Consider the following 24,517-nt stretch of genomic DNA (forward strand, 5'->3'; position numbering starts at 1 on the left):
GTCAGTCCACGGAACCTGTACAGCGGGACGTAGATTGATACTGACTACTGTTAACAGCATGCGCCCAAGGCGGATCTTGCAGGAGACATAATCATAAGAGCGATGACAAACTGACCCTATGGGTGCAGCAACGATGTCATTACGAATGTATAACGCTGTTTTGCTCTCAGAGGATTGGTGAGATCGATAGATTGTATAACCATTAACGCGATGTGCAGCATCCATGCCATGTTCGCATACAGCTATGAAAGGCAACTTGTACTGGTGGAGATGAGATCTAAAATCAGGTAGCTTGTTACGTAGGCTGCCAGGATTCCACTGCATCGCGATGGCCTTTCTATATTTCCATCATGCGGAGGTAAAGATAATGCCTCCAATACCAAAAGCGCTTGAACCTCGGGCAGTTGCGACGCACCAGGAAATGCAGAGACAATTGCCTTGACTGCCTTGAGTACCGCAGAGAAGAGTGTCAGAGAAGGGACAGCTTCGGTGGTTGATGGTGCTAACTGTCTTCTCATGCCTGATGAGTCTGTTACACCGGCGTGAGTGCGTGTAATCTGTGTTGATGGACCAGAGTGTGTCGGGTGGCTGGTTCTGGTGGGCTTCGTCTCGGTGGTGTTCTGCAACCTTCGTTTGCCTTGTGCAGACCGAGGTGGGAGTGTAGGAAAGTCGTGTTCATTCGTACGAGGCGTGACGGCGGCATTACCGCCCCTGGGAGCGACGGACGACGAGCAGAAGGAGGTCGTAATATTCGGTCTTGATGTCTTTTCGTGGCGGCGGTCTTCACGGGACATAAAGAGAACTATGCAGGATGGCCGGATTTACAGTTAGCACAATTTGGCTCTCTCCTATTGTTGCAGCCTGATCGACGGTGAGGCCCAGCGCATATGCCACACCTAGTAGCACTTCTGCAATTTCGAGCAATATGACCAAATGGTTGACAGTTATAGCACTGCATGGGGCCTTCTATGTATTCGTGAACTATGAAGGTCTGAAACCCAGACAGTAGTAGTAATGACAGAGTAGTCCTAAAATACTCTATGACACTGTTTGAAACAGTGATAGTCCCATAAAATCGATTCATGGGACATATAATGAAAATAGTCATGGTTCATAAAGACCATCAGTAGTAATAAACCACTGTACGACACTGTTTGAAGCAGCGGTAGTCCCATAAAATTGATTCATGACACATATCACGAAAATAGTCATGAAAGCATTACAAAAGCACTACAGCTGCCCAACTGGGACTCTAAACGGGACCAATGCTTCATAGCTTTGATTTGAGTCCTTTACGAGGCTAGTCTGCCATCGTTGCACTTCTGTGCGAGGGTACTGCGAGCATATCCTTGCATAGTGAGGCAGTGAGACGTTACCATGGGTAGTCTCGAGTCGAGGGCCACCTCCGAACGTGTACAGTGGACGCGACACGCGCTTGTTTCTGACTCTTGCTGATAGATGAAAATCTTCACATCTCCATTTTTTAGAGCTACGCGCAGTTGCATGAGCCACGAATATAACGCGGCAGAGGGTACTAAAAAAATGCGAATACATTCCGAAATTATTGCGAAAAACACGTTTCTGAACGTAACTATGTGTTCTAGGACCGGGACTTTATGCACAAAAATATTCCACAATATGCGCAAAAAACGGTCAGATATGCTTAAAATATGCAGCGCAAAATTCTCGCTTCATAAACGTGATGCCAAGAGTACGGCATAAAAGCCTATTGTATACCATGAACCTCTTTTTGAAGCAAAATAATGAACAGAAACAGATCATAGAATGTCAAACGTACATTTTTTGTTGAAGTCAACTCTGAACTATACGATATTACAGTATGTAACCAAAGCCATTTTTAAATTTGCAAATTTGAAAGACATCCTGTTGTCGGACGATACAGTCATGTATCTAGAAAATGTGCGTTCTACATCGCAAGACGTTATCCTTGCGAACTTGAAATGAGCTAGTTCATCCGCGCGATATGCAGACATAGCTTCGGAGTCTTGTTCGTTGCCTTCAAGAATCGCGCCCCTGGACTCGCGCCCATCTAGCGTCTTCAAAGCGTTGAAGTCTTTGAAGACGCTAGCGTCTTCAAAGACTCGTTGCGCCAAACGAATGCTTTCTGCGTCTTATTTTTTGAGCTTGCTGACCACTTGACTCACGATTTCAAAATTTGCGGCATAATAGAGCTGCACGCGCATAGGACTCTTTGCAAACACTTTCTTCGTGTTCGATATGAGATCATCAACATTTTGGAAACAGCGACGAACTTCCTCTGCAACTCTGTGTAGCGGGTGAGTTGCGCAGGCGACGTGAACAATTTTTGGCTATATGACACGAAGAGCGGCACCAGCCTTCACCATGTAAGGAGCTGCGTCCGTAACAAAAAGCAGCACCTCATTTGCATCCACATACCCGTTGAGCATCTTAACACAGTCTAATAAGAGCTGTGCCACTGTAGAATGATTCACCTTTGGAAGCTCCACGACTGTCAGTGGGTATAGCTCTTTTCACATGTGACCAGCCCAAGTGGTCCGACGACAACACAGGTAGCCTCTGTCCAGATCCTTGAAGCAGCGTCCTGAAGCGTCTGTAAGTTTTGTCTATGGATATCCACACTTTCCATGACTTCAGGTTCTCAAGGATGTTTTGTAGGGAAGCCTGATAGCAACGATGCAGGTAGCCTTTTCGTATTGTCGACTCGTGAGGGATTTGCCGGCCTGTGTACTTCTCAAGAAATACCCATAACTCAGAATTTTCCAGCATTTGCCGCAAAGAATGCCCTACAAAGGTCCTTCGCAAATTCAGAACATTTGGACGTAGAAGGTGCACTCTGGTCCACAAGTTGCTGCATGCAACCTGACTTTCGTTGACTGGCCTCTTGGCCTCTTGGACTTGGCTGTCTTCAGGTGCTGATAAACAAGATAACGTCTGTCAGCGTTTACAGCTTCCTCGCATGCCAGGCAAAACAAGACTGATCCGTCCGTCTTGAATGTGCCTTTGAACTCAGCTGCCAATTGCCTCATGAAGCCATTCTTTTCGGCATTGCCAATGTTACACCGGGCGGCACAAACCAAGAGAAGATAACTCTTCCGTATTCTGCGTGGGAGCGTCACACCTTTGTGGAATGAACCAGAAAATGTGAATGCGAAAGGGGAGACGGGCTGCAGCGTCCAACACCCGGAGGTGCGTCGTAATGTTGCCTATCATTGCGCAATTCAGCGTAACAGCTCAGAAGCAAGCAGCGAGCCGCAGTTAAAGAAAGCGTTGTGGTGAAGCGTTAGCAGCCTTTGCATCACCTGCAGACTGTTTAAAACCAGAGGCGCGCCACGTAACTCGTGGAGCTGCGACACAGAATATGTGCCCATAAGTTCTCCTAGAAAAGTGACTGTGTCAGAGCTCAACCTGGGAGGAAACCTGGGAAGGTACACCAGAGCAGATATATGCTGTCATATGCGCTTTTACGAATTCGACTAAAATATGCATATATATGCATAACGAAACACGTTTTTTTTTGTTCTCCGTGCTTGGAAACGTGTAGGGAAACACCAAGGTACTCGCAGAGACGCCTATAAAATAATATGTAATATGTAATATGTATTTGCATAAAGTCCAAGTAATAAAGCCCTAGTAATGAGCAACATCTCCGTAAGTTTAGACATATTGTTGAATGCAGCAATAAATGACACAGAGAAGAGAAGAAGTTGACGCCACGGCTGCTTGTCTTCTTTAACTTCTTGTCTTCTCTGTGTTGTTTATTCGCGATTCCAATGAACTACAGGTGGCGCCCCGAACTTTCAGGATGGCGAACGAATGGAGGTCACCCGAGCAAAGCCAGCGTAGGGAATGCGGTGTCGACCGAATTATGTTCATCTGTTTCAATTTTTAATGCCCAAAAATTGATATGTTCCATGCAAAAGAATCAATTTTGTCTGCTGGTCATCTCATATTGTGCAGTTCAACTCAGAGAAGTAGGTAAACAGTTTCCGTCGTCAGAGTTTGTTTACATACCGTCAGGAGTCGAGCGAACAAATGAGGCATTTTAGAATCTAAGAAGGCAAAGCAAGGATTAGTTGCTGAGAAGAGTGACATTGCATGTGTTTAGAAATGTGGATAATGTGTGGTAGTCTGCAAGGCAATACATGTTTGAGTTTCTCCCCCGATAGTCTCGTAGTATTTACACGTGAGCGTTGCAAGGGAACAACATATCCGTTGGAAGTGTAGTGTTTCTAGGAATTAGATACTTTTTGTCGGAACTTTAATACATAAGTAATAATCAAAAATTGTAGTGCCCAAGTTAACGTTCACATGGGCATTTGCATGAGCTCAAGAGAACACTTCGTTGTTTGGTGCGGTGATGACGTGCTATGTGACGTTAGCTATCACCGTGATGTTTGGAGAACTCTGTGACTGCATGTCACAGAGACTGCATGCACTGTGTGAAGGCATACAATACATATTTTGAAAACCCTTGTTGCACATGCGTATATCTGACACGCTTGTCTTGACGTAACACCATATATGTTCAACTAATTAACATGCCATCACTATTTAAAAAAAGAGTTATGTGGCCCAAAAAGATCCACTCGTATGTGATTATTGAAATGGGCCCAATTCATATAAATCTTATTAGACCCCATTCAACGGGTCTTATTGAGCCCTGGTACCTTACTTGTGTGATCTCATTTGTTAAGGTCTCATAAAATGCAATTAGGTGTACTCAATGTGGCCTAATGTGGTCTCACATTTTCCCACATGGCGCCATTATTTGATATATATATATATATACAGGGTGTTCCACGAGAGAGTGTCACGGATTTTTTTAAAAATAGCTGTGCATCCTAAAAATCTGGAATCAATTGGGAGAAGCTTATAATCGTTTTTGCCACCTACTCCAGTGGTTTTCATTAATGTGCCTTCTTAATTAGGTTAATTTTGTTAATTGAACTCGAAAATTTGCCAGGGGAATGCCACTTTTTTCTTCCTGATTTCGAAAGTACGGGGTTAAAATACACTACTCCAGTCAAAAGTATGCTTCATAACTCAACATTACAAGGGATATTTGACTGCCGAAAAATCGACGGGTGCGGAAGCGCGCTCGCTGTACTTGCGGCCGCGGCAGTGCTGGCCCCGCTAGTCGCCCACCCTCTGTACGAGAGGGAAAGCGAGATAGATGGAGATAAAAAAAAAAAAGAAGTCTGCATTGAAACAAGTTCCTCCAAACAACGCCCATCTGTCCGGTCTCGTCCATGGCCCTGCGAGTTGTCGACGCGTTCCAGCCCGGCGTTGCTTACGCTCCGTCTCCCCGGCTTGAAGCCCTCCTCTCGGCGCACATCAACCAGTTCCCATCTCACGTTGTTGTCGCGACAGATGCCTCGGTCTCGGCTCAGCTAGCGGGTGCCGGCGTCGTCTTCCCTCAGCTCGACTGTCATTGCCCCATCCGCCTCCCTGACTACACTCCTGTGTTCGAGAGCGAACTCCTCGCCATGATACTGGCTCTCAGAATGGTGCCCCTTACATTTCCCAGGATCCTGCTTTTGTCCGACCCCCTGTCGGTCATCACTGCACTAGCCAGCCCCCCCAGCGAGTGGCTCGAGCTCCTGCAGGCCCTGAGTCCTAGCCACATCACGGAGGTGGTCCTGACATGGATTCCTGGTCACTGTGGCCTATCTCCCAACGAGTTGGCGGACAACCTTGCAAAAATTTCCCTCTCCGGCCCTATCATTGACGTCCTTCCGCCCCTGCCCTCTATCACGCGGGCCAGGTATAGAAGGCTGCTGGAGCCAGAGGTGGGCAAAACTCCTCACGGTCTTTGCCCTCACCTCGATTTTCCTGGACGGAGCTTTGTCCTCACCTCACCTCACCTCACCTCAACTACTTTTCGGAGAAGTTCCCTCACCTCACCTCACCTCAAAAAAAATTCAGAGATTTTTCCTCGCCTCACCTCACCTCAAAACATTATCCGAAAAATGTCCTCACCTCACCTCACCTCAGCCTTTCCTGAAAAAATCTTTCCTCACCTCACCTCACCTCAAAACCTTTTCAGAGAATTTCCCTCACCTCACCTCAGCCTTGCATAAAAAAATTTCCCTCACCTCACCTCACCTCAAATTCCGTGAGGTGAGGGGGTTCAAGGCGCCCTCACCTCACTTGCAGTTAGGAGGGTGCCCCTCCCTGCTCAAGGTCGACGCTTCTCACTTTTTAAATTACCAAAGTACGCAGCGTAAAGCAAGTATCGAGACTAAAGCATCAGGTCCCGACTCTCTGCTTCAGCGGTAGATTGTGACTGTAGGTGTTTGTGGCGCAAGCGCAACAAAGTCCAGAAAGCGCCACGACTGCGGTGAGTACCTGATGAATGGCGATGATAGCTAAAATTATTTACGGATCATGTCCTACGTATTATATCATGGCCGCTCGCCATCAGCTAGTGGGATGGCAGGTGCATTGCTAATTGTCTCGTTCACCGCCTTCGCATGGCATCCGATAGGTTGAGCGCTACAGTGGTGGTCGAATCGAAGCGCGGCTTTGTGAATCATAATCGTATGAGTGTCACGTCATCAGTGCACCCAATGTCGTGCCCCCTACTTTTTGTGAGATGTGCAGCCAGAGTCTCTAGACCCATCGTCAGGACTCAGGACCAGCCAATAAGCAGCGATTATTGATAGTGAAGTGCAACGGCTCGCGTCGTTTGGTTTACAACAGTCACTGAAAAAACAAATAAAGTAAAGAAGACAGCCCTAACAATTACCTTTTGCCAACTTGCCTCATATCACCTAAAAATTTTCGGACAAATTTTCCCTTTTCTTCTCTCGACACACGAAAAAAAGTCCTCACCTCACATGAAAAAGGAATCCTCACCTCAGAAAATTTTAACAAAATTTCCCTCACCTCACCTCACCTCAAAAATTTTTCAGAAAATGTATCTCATCCCACCTCACCTCAGGCTTTCTGGAGAAAAAATTTCCTCACCTCACCTCACCTCAAAAAGTTTTCAGAAAATTTTCCTCACCTCACCTCACCTCAGTCTTTCCCAAGGAAAATGTCCCTCACCTCACCTCAGCGTCTTCTAGGAAGATTTTTCCTCACCTCACCTCACCTCAACCATTGCTCCAAAAGATGCTCATCACCTCACCTCACCTCAAATTCCGTGAGGTGAGGGTGAGGTGAGGGTGAGGGAGCCCTCACCCTCACAAGCCCTCGCGAGTGTGCCCACCTCTGGCTGGAGCTGACCGCTCTCCGCTCACTGCCAGCCCGGTACGCCCATCTTTCCCACGCTTGGCAAGCTGACCGCTGCGTCTCCCGTCATGTAGAAGTCTTGCTGACTCGACTGCGCTGTCTAGCCCTTCCACTGAACTTTTACCTGCACCGCGCGGGTGTCAGCCGCTCTCCTGCGTGCGTCCACTGCGGTCAAGAGGAAACTGTGGAGAACTTTCTCCTGCACTGCCCCCTCTACGACCGCTCCCGCCTTAGCTACCTTGCCCAGCCGCTGGCTAGACAAGGGGTTTCCCTCTCCCTGGACGCCATCCTGTCATTTGGAGCCTCCCACACCGAAAAATGGCGGTTTGAAATAGCGTCGAGAGCCGCCGCCTTTCTGACCATCTGCGGCCGCTTCTGAAACATCTCGTACCTCCCGCTTCCTCCCTCCCCTCTGCTATGGCTTCCTTCTACTAACTTGGGTTTCATGAGCCTCTAGAGAGTAGTTCCTCAACCAAGTGCCTGTGTTGACAGCTACAGATAACGTCGGGCCTTGCGATAAGGGCTTCGATTTCAGTAGACCGTTGTATTAGCAAAAAAGATGGTTGTGTCAGGAGACATTTCATTTCCTTTTTCATTTTGAAGCGACAGGGTATTTATGCTAATAAGAACCGCTCGTTTCTTAATGTGAGTGAAAGGGATACAATGCAAAGAGTCGTTACGGACTCCTTCGTCAGCGGAAGATAGAAGCAGATCGCGTAATAAAGGCACAAAAAACGTAGCACAAAATGAAACGCATGCTCTGACAACAGGTATTTGTAAAACATGCTATAACATTTTATTTACACGCTGAGACAATTAGAGCAGATGTTCAAAATGTTTCCCGTCCTCGCCGATGCAGAGCTGACAGCGGTATAGCACACTCTTCGCGGCACTCTGAAGCTCCTTTCGCGAAAGGCATCGACAGAAGCTGGTGATCTTCTCTTGAAGTTCTTCTGGTGACCTCGATTCGCACTGATACACTGAGTCTTTGATCCTGCCCCATAGAAAAAAGTCCAGGGGAGTGATGTCAGTTGACCGCGGGGGCCAGGGTACGGGACCATGGCGACCGATCCATTTCTCGCCGAAGTGACTGCGCAGGAAGTCTGTGGCTTTGGAAGACGAATGCGGTGGAGCCCCGTCATGCTGAAACCACACTCTGGAGCGTTCATTCAGAGGCAGCTCATCCAGAAAGTCTGAAACTGTCTTCATGAGAATCTCCTGTACATATCGTTGTCCAGTCAGGTTCTCCGTGTAGTACACAGGTCCAAGCATGCGGCCATTGAACGTTCCTGCCCAAACGTTGAAGGACCACTTCACTTGGTATTTTCCTGCACGTATCCAGTGAGGGTTTTCGGTACTCCAATAGTGGGCATTATGCAGGTTTACCTGCGCGTCTCGTGAAAAATGCGCTTCATCTGTCCATAATACATTTTCAGAGAAAGTGCCCTGTGCATCCTGCATATTCAGGACGCAGTTGCAGAACTCGATGCGCTTCGCAAAATCATCGTCGTGCAGGGCCTGATGCAAACTCAGGTGGTACGGATGATATTTGGCGCGATTAAGTACTCTCCATACTGTTGTTGCAGCCACACCAGTTTCATTGGAAATACGTCGCACACTCTCATGCGGGTCTTGCGAAACAGCTGCAAGGATTGTGCCTTCATGCTGGCTAGGTCGGCGACGCTTTACGGGTGGCGTGAATGAACCACTTTCGCTGAGCGTTTTGTAGACCCGTCGGATTGTTCTAGCGCTTGGCGCATTCTCGCTCGAAAATCGTTCGCTGTAAAATGCAGCAGCAGCGTCGAAATTCATGTTGGTAGCACCAAGTGCCAATATCATGTTTGTCTTCTCCTCAATGGAGTAGCGAATCCCCGACATTACACTCTTTAAAGCGGCACCGAAGTGTGCCTGCACAAAGGAGGTTTTGGAGACAAAGCGAACCCTTCCTAGGAAGCCTAAGAATGAGGCACTAAGACGCACGAGAGTGCAAGGACATTGATACTGGCAATCTTTTCGCCCGAAGCTCACTGATAATTTCAGCTGGAGCAACAGAAAAAAACAGGACGAAAAGATAAAAACGTGCTTTTACCGCTTCCCGTTAAACTTGTTGCCCTTTCCTCACTCCCCCTCCCCATGCGGGGCCAGCACTGCCGCGGCCGCAAGTACAGCGAGCGCGCTTCCGCACCCGTCGATTTTTCGGCAGTCAAATATCCCTTGTAATGTTGAGTTATGAAGCGTACTTTTGACTGGAGTAGTGTATTTTAGCCCCGTACTTTCGAAATCAGGAAGAAAAACGTGGCATTCCCCTGGCAAATTTTCGAGTTCAATTAACAAAATTAACCTAATTAAGAAGGCACATTAATGAAAACCACTGGAGTAGGTGGCAAAAAGATTATAAGCTTCTCCCAATTGATTCCAGATTTTTAGGATGCACAGCTATTTTTTAAAAAATCCGTGACACTCTCTCGTGGAACACCCTGTTATATATATATATATACACTAATGGAAAATAGCTGAAGCTCTGTAGCTGCACCTTGAGCATAGGTTTGTAATTTGATCGTGCACTCCCTACCGATGACAGCTGTTTCGCTCTACTTGGAGCTCTTCTGCCTGGCGCAGGGAAGTGACACAACGGTGTGCCTCGCCGAGGCACAGTGTCAGTGCCGACCCAAGATCATGTGACTTCCCTGCGCCGGGCTGAAGAGCTCCAGGTAGAGCGAAACAGCTGTCCTCGGCTTGGAGTGCACGATCAAATTACAGATATATATATATATATCATGGTACAGGTAGTTCCTGGCCAGTTGATTGTCCCTAGCGCAAACGAACAGAGGTGATTGCAGGAACAAGGAGGTGGATATGCGTTAGAGAGAAGGAGCGGTCATGTATCCACCAGCAACTCTCGTGGACCACTGACCACGGACATTGATGAGCAGACATACAACTTCACCCCGGTCAGTCCAAAGGAGGAAGTGCAGCTCTCAGGGCAGCTCTGCGATTCTTTGAGCAGCGGAAGAACACGTGAAATGTGCTCGTCATTGATCGTGTCGTTAGAAACAATTTAGGTTGAAAATTTCCCTAGGCAAACATATTTCACAGACATTTCCCGAAAAGAAAGTGCAAGGCGTTCTTTTAAAAAGGCTATTTGTGTTCTGTATACCAGCTCAGCCATACCATTACCTTAAACAACTCTCAACGCCTGGTGTTCGTTAATATGACAATTCGCTTAATAACCGAAATCCGCAGGAACGGCCATGGTCAATATTAACGAGTTTCGACTGTATCTGCGTCAGAGATTGCTGGTGCCTGCAGGACTGAGGTGGGGTCTGGCTCAAGCGGCAAAATGTTGCATCTTATTATCACGCCTCATTTATTTATTTGTTGTCGTACATGACGTCACTGCCAACCACACAGTGGAGTGCTTCTCTATAACGCAGTTCAAGAGCATGTGCCACTATATGTAGTGACTACGTAATAGAAACGAAAACGTAGACCATGATATAAGAACCATGATGTACAGAAATGTTCCGCACGATCATATATGTTAGTTGGTCCCGCTAAATCTGCATCAACTTTTTTTTTTTGCTAAAAGTAATCGATATTACTAAGAAAAAACAAGACAAAAGTATTTAATATTGCTAAGAGAAGGCTATATCCTAGTCAATTCCTCAGGGCAGTGCACCACGTTTTGATGATACATACATCATGACACAACTGAGGTTTAACATTATGAAGTGAACTCATCCCTAGTAAAAAAAATAAAATAAAAGAATGAACAGGCTGGATCGAGCTGGAATTTCCAGGCTGGATTATTGGACTGAATCCATAATTGATCCCGCCTGGAAACAGGTTCCACCCTGGGTGGAAACATGGTGGCTCTAGCCCGAAAAAGCATGCTCCGGAACCAGTTCCACAATGGACGCACGCTGGAAGAAGGCTGGCCATGCGGCCTGTTTCCAGCTGGACTTTCGTGTCCTGACGTTTCGGGGCGGCTTCCACAGGAGCCAGTGTTGCCTTCTGTCGGAACCTACGTTCCAAGACCGAAGGCTACATCAGATCACGTTGAAGCAACTGATTCAACCTGAATTGCTGCACGAAGAAGCACAGAAAGTTGAAATATGCCAGCAAATTAACAAGTGACAATGAGCAATAAATTGAAATATTTATTGTACGAGCGTGAGACAGTCTGACTGCAAACGAAGACACTGTCTATGCAAACTCGTCTTACAGCAACGAAAGAAGATGTAGAAAGAAGGTAGAGCTAAAACAATGAAAGCACCACTCTGCTTCATTAATTTCTAATGCACACTAATACCCATAACAGGTATGATAACAGATGTATGCTACATATATTTAGTTTACATGCGGTAATAGTGACAACACTGTGAGAAAATAATATGATATCACACAATTTGATGCAACGTCTGGTGCATCACATGCATGAGCGAAATGAGAAAAGTCACTTATCAGTCGCTCTTTCTCATTTGTCCGACAAAGTAAGTCCATGCAGTACAAGTGTGACGATGACATGTCATAAAAGCAGTTAAGATAACTATAACTAAATATCGGGTCACTACTACACTTCTTGGTTCATATTTGAGGATATTCAAAAACGTCCTACACACGCCGCTTACCCTTTGTCGTAATAGAGCTCTTGCATGTATTCAGGAACAAAATGCATAACGGAGCACTTCACTACACAAATGCAAAAACATTCACATTTTCATACTGTCGGAGGAGATGAAAGACAGGAAGAAACAACTAATTTACCAAGCTGCGTCTCAGACGCCGACACGCCAACAGAAATTTCTAAGTTCAAAACCACTAATTTCTACAGGGTGTCCCACCGAAAAAGAGCCAGGGGCTAATGAAAAAACAGAGTGATCTACACAAATGGAACCAACTGTACGTGCTTGGCAGTTGTGTGGTCTATCCAAAAACAAAATTTTTCATCGCCCCTTGTCAATTAATTAGCGGTAATTAATTTTCCAACTTTTTAATTATCGGTTTTAGCTCTCAGATGTCAATGAGGAAGTTGTAGTACATGTCGAAAAAGACGCAACTGAAGTGGTTCGAGGTTGCTATGGCTTGTGGTTTAGTTTTTTCCGGGGTTTAAAAATTGGTTACTGAAGCCGCGCGCACCATAGAGCGCTTCCCATAATTCGGCGCCCGCGTGCGACGATTGCAGTGCACTCTGATAGGTCTGCCGTGAAACAGGTGAAATATCTTCCTCTTGTGTGAAGTGGCCCAAGGATGGTCTCCAAGTGCTAATATCAAAGTCAATGTACGCCGGAGGGCGCTGGAATCGTCGCGCGAGGTGCCGGATTGCCGGACTTTTAAGCTCGGGAAAAAACGAAACCACAAGCCATAGCGACCTCCAACCACTTCAGTTGTGTCTCTTTCGACATCTACTACAACCTCCTCATTGACATCTGAGAGCTAAAACCGATGATTAAAAAGATGGAAAATTAATTACCGCTAATTATTTGACAAGGGGCGATGAAATTTTTTTGGATAGACCACACAACTGCCAAGCACGTACAGTTGGTTGCATTTGTGTAAAGCACTCCGTTTTTTTTTTTTTAGCCCCTGGCCCTCTTTCGGTGGGACACCCTGTATAGTAATAGGCTGGATAGCGGATTGAGGGTGCAACCGTACGGTCACCGGCCGCCATCTTGCGAAGCTCAAAACATTGCCGTCCGCGACTCAGCTGCATTATGTGCATGCGCCTTTGCGTAGCATTTTTGTGGGGTCATGCCTGCTTGCTGTGGTTATGGGTGTACTGCCCGTACTGGCAAGATACCGTGGACGACATTTCACAAGTAAGTGACTTGGTTTTACTAATAAATGTGATTTATTAGTCCATGAGCGGGGCGACAAAACCTTGCTGTTGAAGCATGTGCGCGGTACTTTGTGACTCGTATCTCAAGATCTAAACGTTAGACTTTAAGCAGTACGTTATCTGGATACAGCCATTGTGATAGTCCAGACTTCCTGCAGTTCACGGGTATGGTCATGGCACGTAGCAGGCGTTGAAGTGCTATTGTCAGGTGTGGGATCTACGGCTCAGTTTGTTGGTCACGGTATCGACGATTGCTTGCTTGGGTCATCCTTCTCATCCCTGCCGTAACTGATGGCATAAATTGGTCAATGCAGGTTCCCTCACAGCCACCCACAACATTTAAAAAAGTGTGTGGTGAATGTCAGGCGAAAGGACTCGACGCCGTCGAGGACATCACTGGTCTGCAGCAAACATTTTAAAGACAGGTGCTTCGACAAAACAGGGCAAACCGTTCGACTGAGGCCTGACGCTGTGCCTAACAAGTTTGACTTCCCAGAACACCCAAAAGGAAGTAATAATGCATACGTCATATGTAGAGGCCGGATTTATATGCACTAAAAGTTGGTTGAACACACATGCATGAAAAATTCATTAATCTTGCTCAAAATATGCACCTCTAGAAATTCACTTGCATGCATTTAAAACATGCACCAAATTCACTGGGGCAAAAGTATCTTACTTTATGCAGTGTACAAAAAGCATGCAGAGTTGAAATCATAGATCGAGAAGTTACCAGTCAAAAGGAACTCCCTACAAAGTTACCGTGTAAAAAATGTAACTAAGTTAATAACGAAGTTATTCAGCCCGAAACGTAACTCGCAGTTACGGAGTTACTTAAGAAAAAGAACGAGTTACTCCCAAATTACTTTGGACACAAGATAGCACTACACAGGTGCAGCGCGTGTGAGCAGCTGAGTTCGACCCTGAGTTGCCTGCGTTGAGTTTTCGTTTATGTCCAACAATACGAACGCTTTGCATCTTATTCCCTGTGGGCACACAATGGTTCAGCTTCTATTACTTCCTGAACAGAATACTGTCATTGACTGAACATCACGTTTTATGACATAAAATGCCATGGAACAACCGGAGAGAAAGCAAGAAAACAAGTGGCCGTGAGTGAAAAGCGAATTAAAAGTAACTTGGAACTTAGCTTAAGTTACTTTGGCAAAGTTACCTGAAAAAGAAATGAGTTCCTCTGAAAGTTACCACGGCGCAAAAGTAGAGAGTTAAGCTATAAGTTACCAAAAAAAGGAACTTAGTTACAGTAATGAGTTGCCTCGAACTCTGGTTGAAAGTGTGTATTTGCATGAAAGTCTAGCCTCTATGAATCATGTTCCCTAGTTAAGAGTTTCAAGCGATGGTTGATGATTGGATGAAGGGCACCTTAAAGCTGCAACTAGTCCAATATATGAAAACACTCCTGAATTACGCATTCATATGCAGTTTAAAGCCACTCCATATTGGATAGGATGGGCAAAAGCATATAAAGAAAAAAGTATTGCATGAAAATTTTGCCTAACATACAAACTCGTATTAGTGGGACATACAAACACACCAGCCACATGTCTCTTTGGTGCATTCCAGCATGTTTACTTTACTTAGAGACAATAAATAATTTTTCAACCTCGAATGTCTACTCTTTATTTTCCCTGCTTACGTTTGCGACAATATATGTTTGAATGCAGCCCAAATGAAAACAATGTGATCCGTCTGATCAAAGAAGTTTCCCAGTGCTACAGCAGTATCGGACTGTACCACCTTGCCAAGGAATATACTGCCACGAATCATCATCGCGAAAGTTCCAGGACAGGCACGAAACGGTACATCTCATCCCGGCGCATGCTGAAGAAGAAGCAAGAAGCTTCCAGACACATCGCCTGCTCTCTGGCAAACGCACGTGCTGTTTCTAGACTTTTCGGCGCGACGCTTAAATGCTTGTGCGCTCCAAGCTGGAGCATTCATTCTTTGGACTCAGTTGTGTTCAGAGAGCTATCACCCTTGTGTTTTGCTACCAAGTAGTCTAACGAACCGTTCGCTGTTTATTCAACGACTCGCCGACCCATTTCGCTTCGTGACATTTCTGGTGGAGGTGCGGGGCATTCCTTGTCCAACGGCCTGGAAGACCGACTGCGACAAAGCAGAAGACAGCTTGGTCTGCCTGCAGAATTCGGTCCATTAGAACCCCCTAAACGCAAGAAGATGACTGCGGAGACCAGTACCCAAGTGGCGCAACGTGTTGCCACGCCCATAGCCCCTGCACGGTCGCCGAAGACATTCAGCGGGGAGTATTACGACGACGTGGACGATTGGGTCGACCATTATGAGCGGATCGCCAAGTTCAACAACTGGAGTGACGACCAGAAGCTCGTGAACGTCTATTTCTCCCTGGAAGGCACCGCGAAGACATGGTTCGAGAACCGGGAGACTTCGCTCACGTCCTGGGACGTCTTCAAAAGCAAACTCCGCGAGGCGTTCGCTTTTCAACAACGAGCTGAACGCGCTGAACATCTGCTCCAGAGACGGATCCAGCTGCCAAACGAAAGCGTTACAGGCTTCGTCGAAGATGTGTTGCGGCTCTTCCGGCGAGCTGACCCCAAAGCATCCGAGGAGAAGAAGGTTCAGCGACTCATGAGGGGCGTAAAAGAAGAAATTTTTCGCGCCCTGTCCCGGGATCCACCCGCCACGACCGACGCTTTTCTGGACGAAGCCGTCCGCATTGAGAGGACCCTGCTCTTTCGCGCTACCGTTAACGAACGACACCAGGGCTACGAGGCTTTCTCCACAACCGCTGGGCTCGACGTCGGATCGCTCAGACAGCTAATTCGAGAGGTGGTACGCGAAGAAGTACGAGCTCTCCTCTGTCCTGAGAAGGCTCAATACCCTTTGTCTTTGATCGGTGCGATCATCAAGGACGAGGTTCAGCAGGCAATCCAGACATCGTCAACCGCCAACCCCGACGCCGAAGTACCGAGCCAACCTACGCCGCCGCTGTGAGACAGGTGCCACCTACTCGTCCGTCGTACTACGGAAACCGTTGGACGCCGTCCGTTGGAAACCGACAGCCTGTCCAACCTACACCGAGCGTCCCGCCACACTCTCAGCCGTTTCGCAAAACGGACGTTTGGCGGACTCCCGACTTCAGACCGCTCTGCTACCACTGCGGAGAGGCCAACCACGTCTATCGCCGATGTCGCTACCGACGACTTGGCCTTCCCGGTTTTTCACCCGACGCCCCCCGCCCCCAGCGCGGTAGTCGCCCCGCCGCAATTGAAGACTACCTACGGCAGCAAAATGCTTCTGCTGGCTCTGGACGCGACCTGTCCCCGAGCGTCCCCCACCGCAGCAGGTCGCCAGGAAGAGCACGTTCACCGTCACCGGCAAGACGACCTGTGTGGCGCAGCCCTAACCGGGAAAACTGAAGACTGCAGCTCCGGGAGGCGAAGCTGCGGTCCGACGGCAAGTTACAATTCCTCCAACTCGACGAACATTAACGCAACACCAACACGACGCTCGAAAAATTACCAATAACCTGAAAATACTCATCGACGGCCATGAGATGACTGCGTTAATCGATACCGGAGCCGACGACTCTGTTATAAGTGGTAGGTTGGCTAAGAAGCTTCGCAAGGTGCAAACGAAGTGGGATGAGCCTAACATCGGCACTGCTGGTGGACACACGGGGTGGACGAGGCCCGCCCCGTGGCAGTACCGGCCGTCAGGGCGGCTGCGTCTCCGGTATTCGAATTTTCGCGTCCGCACCGATCGACCCAGGCGGCCAATTTTTTGACCCTGGACTCCCGAACAACTGGTCTATCGAAGCGACGCACCCGGGGGCGCATCGGCCGAGGGGTTCGACAGCCGTTAGAGGTACAACGGCCCATGGGCGTCGGCGGACGCCAGAAACGCGTCACCCGGGTCCGGTTTCGAGCCCTCCCTCCCGAATCGGTTGGGCTAGAAACGCGAAATTTAATACGCGTTAGAAGGATAAATTCCCCATCGTCTGACACCAAGAGCGTTGCTCTGGCTCCAGGGGAAGCGGAGATCCCGCGGACGAGGGCGCCCGAGCGTCGGAAAACGGGTCCGACCGGCTCCGGTTTTCGAATTTTAGCGGTCGCTAATATTGGTCCACGGTCCCCGTTTTCGGGCGGCTGGCACAGCGACGAATGCCCTATCGAACCGCGAAAACCACGTGCAGATGGGACGAACGAGGCCGGAGCGACTGAAGATTGAAGCGTTCGGCTGCCCCACCGACGCGTGCGTAAAGCAGGCCGAGCGTCTCCGGTATTCGAATTTTCCCGTCCGCACCGATCGACCCAGGCGGCCAATTTTTTGGCCCTGGACTCCCGAACAACTGCTCTATCGAAGCGACGCACCCCGAGGCAGATCTAACGAGGGGTTCGGCAGCCGTTAGAGGTACAACGGCCCACGGGCGTCGGCGGACGCCGGAAACGCGTCACCCGGGTCCGGTTTTCGAACCCTCCCTCCCGAACATCGAACGTCGTAACACCGACTGGCCGATGCACGGCAGTCATACAAGTGCGTGACATCCACGACGAACTGTCATCAGGTCATTTGGGATACAGCCGGACACTGGCCCGTATAAGGGAAAAGTACTACTGGCCAAAACTGGCCAGGACCGTACACCACTACGTAAGGACTTGCCGGGAATGCCAACGACGAAAAATGCCGCCGGTACGACCTTCTGGGTACCTTCAGCCAATCGCACCACCGTCGCCGCCGTTCGAGCAGATTGGGATGGATCTACTTGGGCCCTTCTCACGTTCGTCTTCCGGAAATCGTTGGATAATCGTCGCCACCGACTACCTGACACGCTATGCTGAGACTAAGGCACTTCCACAGGGCACAGCAACAGAAGTTCTTCATCGAGAACATCGTACTACGGCACGGAGCTCCGACCGCCTTAATCAACGATAGGGGAACGGCACTTACAAGCAGGCTAACACAAGAAATCCTTCGACTCAGCCACACCGCTCACCGGAGGACAACGGCGTACCATCCGCAGACGAACGGGCTCACCGAACGCCTAAACAAAACCCTTGTCGACATGATTTCGATGTACGTCGACGTCAAGCACAAGACATGGGACGAAATACTGCCTTACGTCACGTTCGCCTATAACACGGCTGTCCAGGAAACAACGGGATTCACACCGTTCCGCCTTGCACACGGCCATGACGCATCGACTATGCTGAACGCGATGCTGCCCCACGAACTCTGATGTGGAAAACGACGCTGTGGACTTCATACAGCGAGCAGAAGAAGCCCGCCAGCTGGCCAGACTACGGATTGGTCAACAACAACGCGTCGATGAAAGAAGATTCAATTCGCGCCGACGAGACGTACGCTTCAGTGCAGGCGACTTGGTATGGGTTTGGACGCCGATTCGACGACGAGGCCTGAGCGAGAAGCTACTGAAGCGGTACTTCGGTCCCTACAAAGTACTTCGACGCATTGGAGACCTGGATTACGAAGCGGTACCTGAGGGCAGCGTTCCCTCTCGACGACCCCCGAGGACTGAAATAGTTCACGTCGTTCGACTCAAGCCGTACTACAGCAGGTAGCGCTGAAGACTGGCTGGAAGGAAACAACATGAAAAAAAAAAAGGAGGAGAAGAAACGGCATCGAGACGATACCCCGTCTACGGAGGTGGCAATGCCACGAATCATCATCGCGAAACTTCCAGGACAGGCACGAAACGGTACATCTCATCCCGGCGCATGCTGAAGAAGAAGCAAGAAGTTTCCAGACACATCGCCTGCTATCTGGCAAACGCACGTGCTGTTTCTAGACTTTTCGGCGCGACGCTTAAATGCTTGTGCGCTCCAAGCTGGAGCATTCATTCTTTGGACTCAGTTGTGTTAGAGAGCTATCACTCTTGTGTTTTGCTACTAAGTAGTCTAATAAACCGTTCGCTGCTTATTCGAAGACTCGCCGACCCATTTCGCTTCGTGACAATACAGAGAAGGTGACAGCCAGGCCTCATCTGCGAAATAAATTGTCAAGGTTGATCATATTCAACAACCAGTAATGCACTCTGCCCACTTACCTGGTTGACTGTTTCAAACTTGCTGTTACAACTTGCTACTACAAGACCGTGCTACTTAGCCTTTTTATGACTTATTCACTCTACCTCTAGTCATTTTGAACTGTCTTTACCGCCATTTACTTCCCCCGCCATGCACATATTTCTAGTCGATATGCTTTTACCGTGATATAGCCTTTATATCACGTATAATTTTAGTCCTTTGGAAGTGCTTTAGTGCGGTTCGGCATTTCATGTGATAACTAGTCATATCGAAACTTCCTGTGCAAAGCATAATGTTTATACCCAAGCATATTAAGGTGGTTACATAAACAAACGTGGCAAACATTCCCTGGCATTCCACACCCCCGAGCAGAAAGGAAATGGGAGAAACACGAGAAGCAACACGCTGCACACGCTGACAGACGACAAAGGAAACGTAACACAACAAATACGACACCACACAAAACCAGCAAATCACATAATCGAAGTTCAAAGTACAAAATTGGAACGACACGACCTCACACGAGTACAAAATAGACAGGAAATAACATGTATGTGACGGGATTTCACACAAAAAACGTAAGGAATCCAATCACGAGGGATTTCTGCAGCGATCCGTGGCAAAATTTTAGCGAAGCAGCAAGGGAAGCGCTCACAAACAGCAAAACTTGTCACAGCTTACATGCATTCCTATGGGCTGTAATCGCTCTTTTGAGCACCGCAATATGGCGGCCGGTTGGCGTACCCTTTCCCGCGGTACCCTCACCCATCCGCTATCCAGCCTTTATACATAGAGATCAGTGTTCAAAACAGATCCTGAGTTGATGCCGATGGCGCTTGGTAGCATATGACGATAAGAGCATTATAGCTATAGTTTCGGTTTGGAAGACAGGGAAGGCTCACGTCTCGCAGGGTAAAGCAGAAACTATCATATCGCATAATCACTTTTTTTTTGCAACCTTCTGAGGTATAGGTGGAGTTGCGCGCATAACTTTTGGACATTTATTTTATTATTCTATTTATTTTAATTTATTTTGATATATTTATTTTATATTGAACTATAAATTATTTGCACACATTCCTGCAACTAATTTCGGCATTGTTTGCTTTATATAAGTCCAGGTTAACTTCACAGCCAGGAATCTCGCCCAATCCAGCGTACTCGCTGGAACATCCCATTTCCAGCTCTGCTCCAGAAGAATACCATCCTGGTTTTCGAATGCAAGTTGGATGGTTCCAGAATGGAAATTTCAACTGCAGTAGACCCAGCATGGAAATATCCTTGGCAGGTCCAGATCTAGCCTGGGATCGCTTTTCCGAGCTGGTTCCACAGTTGGTCCATGTTGTGTTTTTTTATATATAAGGGATATCAAAATGCGTGTGTGCGAAAACTCATTACACTTGGCTTGTGTGTCCAGTAAGCAACGGCCATATCCAGTGCAAACTGTCATTTTCTGACACGTAGGCATCATGCTTTTCGAGCAGTCAACCTGTGCTTGTACACGTGAAATGTATTCTGTATAAAACTACCTCCCATGACATTGGCAGTCGGCTGCTACTTTGCTGCCAATGTTCCACAGCACTTTTAAGCTGAAAAGTAACGCACCGGATGAAAAACAGATTTTAAAGATAATTTTTGTGTGTGTGTGTGTGTTTTCTGGATGTAGAGCATCAGAGTTGAAAAAACACTTAGAGTGAGACACGAATGTCAGAAAGTGATAGTTAAACGAGTCGCCCCGTGAAAATTCTGCTAGCACTTACTACTTTTCTGGGCTCTGCGAAATATAGTTTTGAAGGTGCCTCACAGAACGTTATTTGATGCAATTGGCTTCTTTGAGTTGACTCTTCAATGAGGTTCAGACTTGCGGGGTTCACCTATGGCACTTCAATGATACCCTATAAGCCTCCAAGATGCACGGGGTACTGAGAAATTGGATCTACTTGAGGTCACATACAAACCCCTTGCCTTGCCCTAATGGGTTGCATATAACACATTTCGGGTCTTAGGTGGCCCACCAGAAACACATTAAGCCTTATTCGATGATCTAATGGGATTCTAAAATATTTTTTGATAGGGATATGCTCTGCTGCGAACATCTGAGGGCTGCAAGAGATGCTCTGGAAGTGAAGTATTCGTTTTCTGCACTGCTCTTGGTATTCACATACAATTCGGTGTGGTATTTTTATCTTTGCGAGTCATTTACTGATACGTGTGCGGCACCAGGCAGAAGCTGCCTCTCTCACATACCATCTATAGTGGATGCTCGGCTACGCCGCATTAGTACGGTGATATTGATTACTTTGCCTGAGGTCTGGAAATGCATGCATGTCAACACAACAAAAGAAATTCCGGTTCCTCGTTCAGTATTACTAAGATTAATATTAAGATAAGACAATTAGAGAATTAGAATGGTGGTGACAGAATTGATCAGGAAACTCGTGCGATGGGTCGACACATGGGGCTTCCGTTCCGTTCTTCTTGATTAGAAAACTATTAAAAGAAAGCGTGGGGTATTCCCACAGGCTGAGAAGAAATTGGTAGTGCAACATTCCACTTTTCGACTTCAATACATTCTTTGTTGCCGGCATTCTGTCGACAAGGAAGAGAAACGAGTACCGCCGTATCGCTTCCCGGTCCAGACACGCGCTCGGACCTCCACTCGCAGCTTTTCGAAATCACCGCCAGGTGGCCACGGCTTCGCTGGAATCGCGAATCGCTGCATCCTACAATATGTCCAGATACCAACTACCCCAACTTCGTACACTTGTGCACTTCTACCTAAGTTACTTCCCAAGACTGGTTGACACTCTGTTCATGACACAGCGATGTGAGCGACCAAGTGGCAGAATTTGCGTGGTCAGAACACGGCGTTGTTTGGTGGGAAATATAAAATTCGTTTAAAAAATGCCCGCCTCTGAACAGTAACATATCTGCAAGCTCCCGATATTCCATAAACTTGCAGTACTAGTTTATCAGTTTTTCATGGGATCCATGACGCATCCATAATCACTTTACAGCTCCTTTACAGCTCTGCATATTCACTTAGAACAGATAAATTTAATCTGAAACTTCCTGCTCCAAGGACTAAGTTTGGAGAATTTACACCATTTGGAGCATTTTCCGGTGCTGAACTCTGGAATTCCTAAGCTCTAGCAATTAGACGGGCTTCATCGGTTCGCCAATTCGAAAGAGACGTAAAACGATACATTGTGTAACTCGAATTTGTGAGTTTGTTCCGATTTCCGTTTGTTGTTGTTGCTATATATTTTGTTTGTATTCTGTTATGTTTTTTGTTTGTTTAATTTGAGGTGCAGTGTAATTTTTGGGTACGGGACTGCTACACGGGTTATTTCCTTTAGTCCCAGTTGTTATTTTTATATTTGAACTTTATTTTTGAATGAAATGAAAGGAAATTAATATTCCTCACTGCTTCTAACTATTTTGTTTTCTTTTACAGAAAGCTACGAAATCTGGTGAATCATCGTTAAATGCATCTCAGGTGTCCAACAAATAGGGTGAAATCTCTTACTTCAAAGGCAAAAAGAGGGAAAAACATACGCCTCTTGTGAACCGAGGAGCAGTGTGCCGAACGTTATCTTCGAGCTACATGACACACTCTATTAGCACCTGAAGTAAAACTCAGTGGAAGACATGGAAGAAAAAATACATGCGATGTAAAGTTGTGAGAATACATTATGCCTTCGGTCAGAACGATAAATGTTCTGTTTCAAGGGTGCCGTTCTACATGAAACAAGGAAGAGAAGTGAGAAAGTACATGGAGGGTGAAAGTCTGGACGAGCAGGCGTTACAAATGTCCTTGTTAAGTAATCATCGTAAAGATGGAAGGAAGGAACGCATCATACCGTGCCTTGCTTATTGAACTGCATCAACTTGCAGCGTTCCCTCCTAATCTGTAATTGTCCTGATCTGATTCGGTATAACTGTCGCATTTGCCCGCTGGAAGATTCTGGTGTCTCGGAGCGAGCGAAATGTCTATGCGTGAAATATATTCATGCAATGTCATTGTGTGGCAAAATCTCAATAGAACTAGCAATTCACTGCCACCTCTGCTCACAACTTTCATATCCTTCAAACGATTTCGTCCCCGACATGATAGTATACATTTCGTTGCCATTCATCTTGTCTAGAAGCCCTGACTTTGTGTCACAACGATGTGGAAGCTTGCACGTTGACAGATATGTATCGTGCACTCGTGATCGGAGCTGTGTGAGTTAATAACGTAATTCAGTTACAGTTACATGACTTCGAAAGCAATTGAGTTACAGGAAGTTACTGAAACTGGCCCGGACAGGAAAGGTCCTCTCTCATTTTGCACCAGCCCGTCTCTGCATTGACCCTCACTCCACCTATCAATATGCAGCAGTGAGTCGAGCACACATATGGACATGCTGCCGTCATGCAGTTCTGATGTAGTGATCATCATCATGTAGTGATCGTCATCAGCGTCTTGATCAGCGTCAAATGATTGTAACATCTACATACCTGTCACTCAAAAGACAGAGGAAAGTGTGCCTAAATGCTGTTGCAATGCAGGACACCATGGCGCACATTTAAAGCTGGGAAGATTGAAGCTTTCTTGCTGAAGATAAAGGCGCAAATAGACGAGGGCGGAGAAAAGGAACTGACACGAGGAAGCGCTACTCACAACTAACGTTTATTTGAATAAAAGAATAAAGTGGGAGAGGAACTAGTCCAACTGGCCTGTGACGACAGATGTTACAAAGCAAAGCAAAGCGGGTCAACCACACGCACACGTAAGGTTAGAACAGTGTTCTTATATATCAACAGCGCCCACTCTATCAAGGAGGAATGTTATTTTCCGTTGTGTTCAATGCTATGGATGACTGGCTGACACGCATATCCGGACATGTTTTACAGCGACAGCTGTTAATTAAAAACTCAATCTCTTGAGGATCCTGTCCCGTACGTCGCATCGCCAAAGCCCTTCTCTCCCTTGGCGAGAGATATGAAGCGAATAATAATGGTATCGTCCTCAGCCAGTATTTAACCCGCGAGCTTAACTTCAGCAATCCAACACGCTACCGACTGAGCTAACGAGGCCGACGCAGGCTACAAAAAAGGAACAAGAAAAAGCAATGAGATAGATTGCCCATTTCGGAGAGTCACGTTTTCTGTGACGTCGTCAGCGGTAGGAGAGTTAATCGTGTTGTACACTTTGACGTCTGTAGTTTCTTTGCATTGCACTTGTAAAGCACACAGCAAGATAACAAACAACGTCAACTGCGATATAGTTGGTTGAAATGTGATTAGTAGAAACTCGTATGAGGCGAAATTTTATCTTTTTCCATGGAAAAGTGAGCAACAAAGCGAACCGCTACGCGGGTCCAACGTGTTCTCTGCACGTGACGTG

General features: G+C 47.1%; 1 long non-coding RNA gene across 1 annotated transcript in view; it reads left to right on the plus strand.

Annotated features, from left to right (window-relative positions):
- LOC135393128 (uncharacterized) overlaps positions 1 to 23,833 on the plus strand; it is a 53,644-nt gene extending 29,811 nt beyond the window's left edge. Inside the window, exon 3 of the long non-coding RNA XR_010422471.1 lies at positions 22,583 to 23,833. This is a non-coding gene — a long non-coding RNA (uncharacterized LOC135393128). The remainder of the gene's footprint in view (positions 1 to 22,582) is intronic.
- Positions 23,834 to 24,517: the final 684 nt, after the last annotated feature.

Source organism: Ornithodoros turicata, chromosome 4 (genome assembly GCF_037126465.1).
Source record: "Ornithodoros turicata isolate Travis chromosome 4, ASM3712646v1, whole genome shotgun sequence".
Classification (NCBI taxonomy): Eukaryota; Metazoa; Arthropoda; class Arachnida; order Ixodida; family Argasidae; genus Ornithodoros; species Ornithodoros turicata.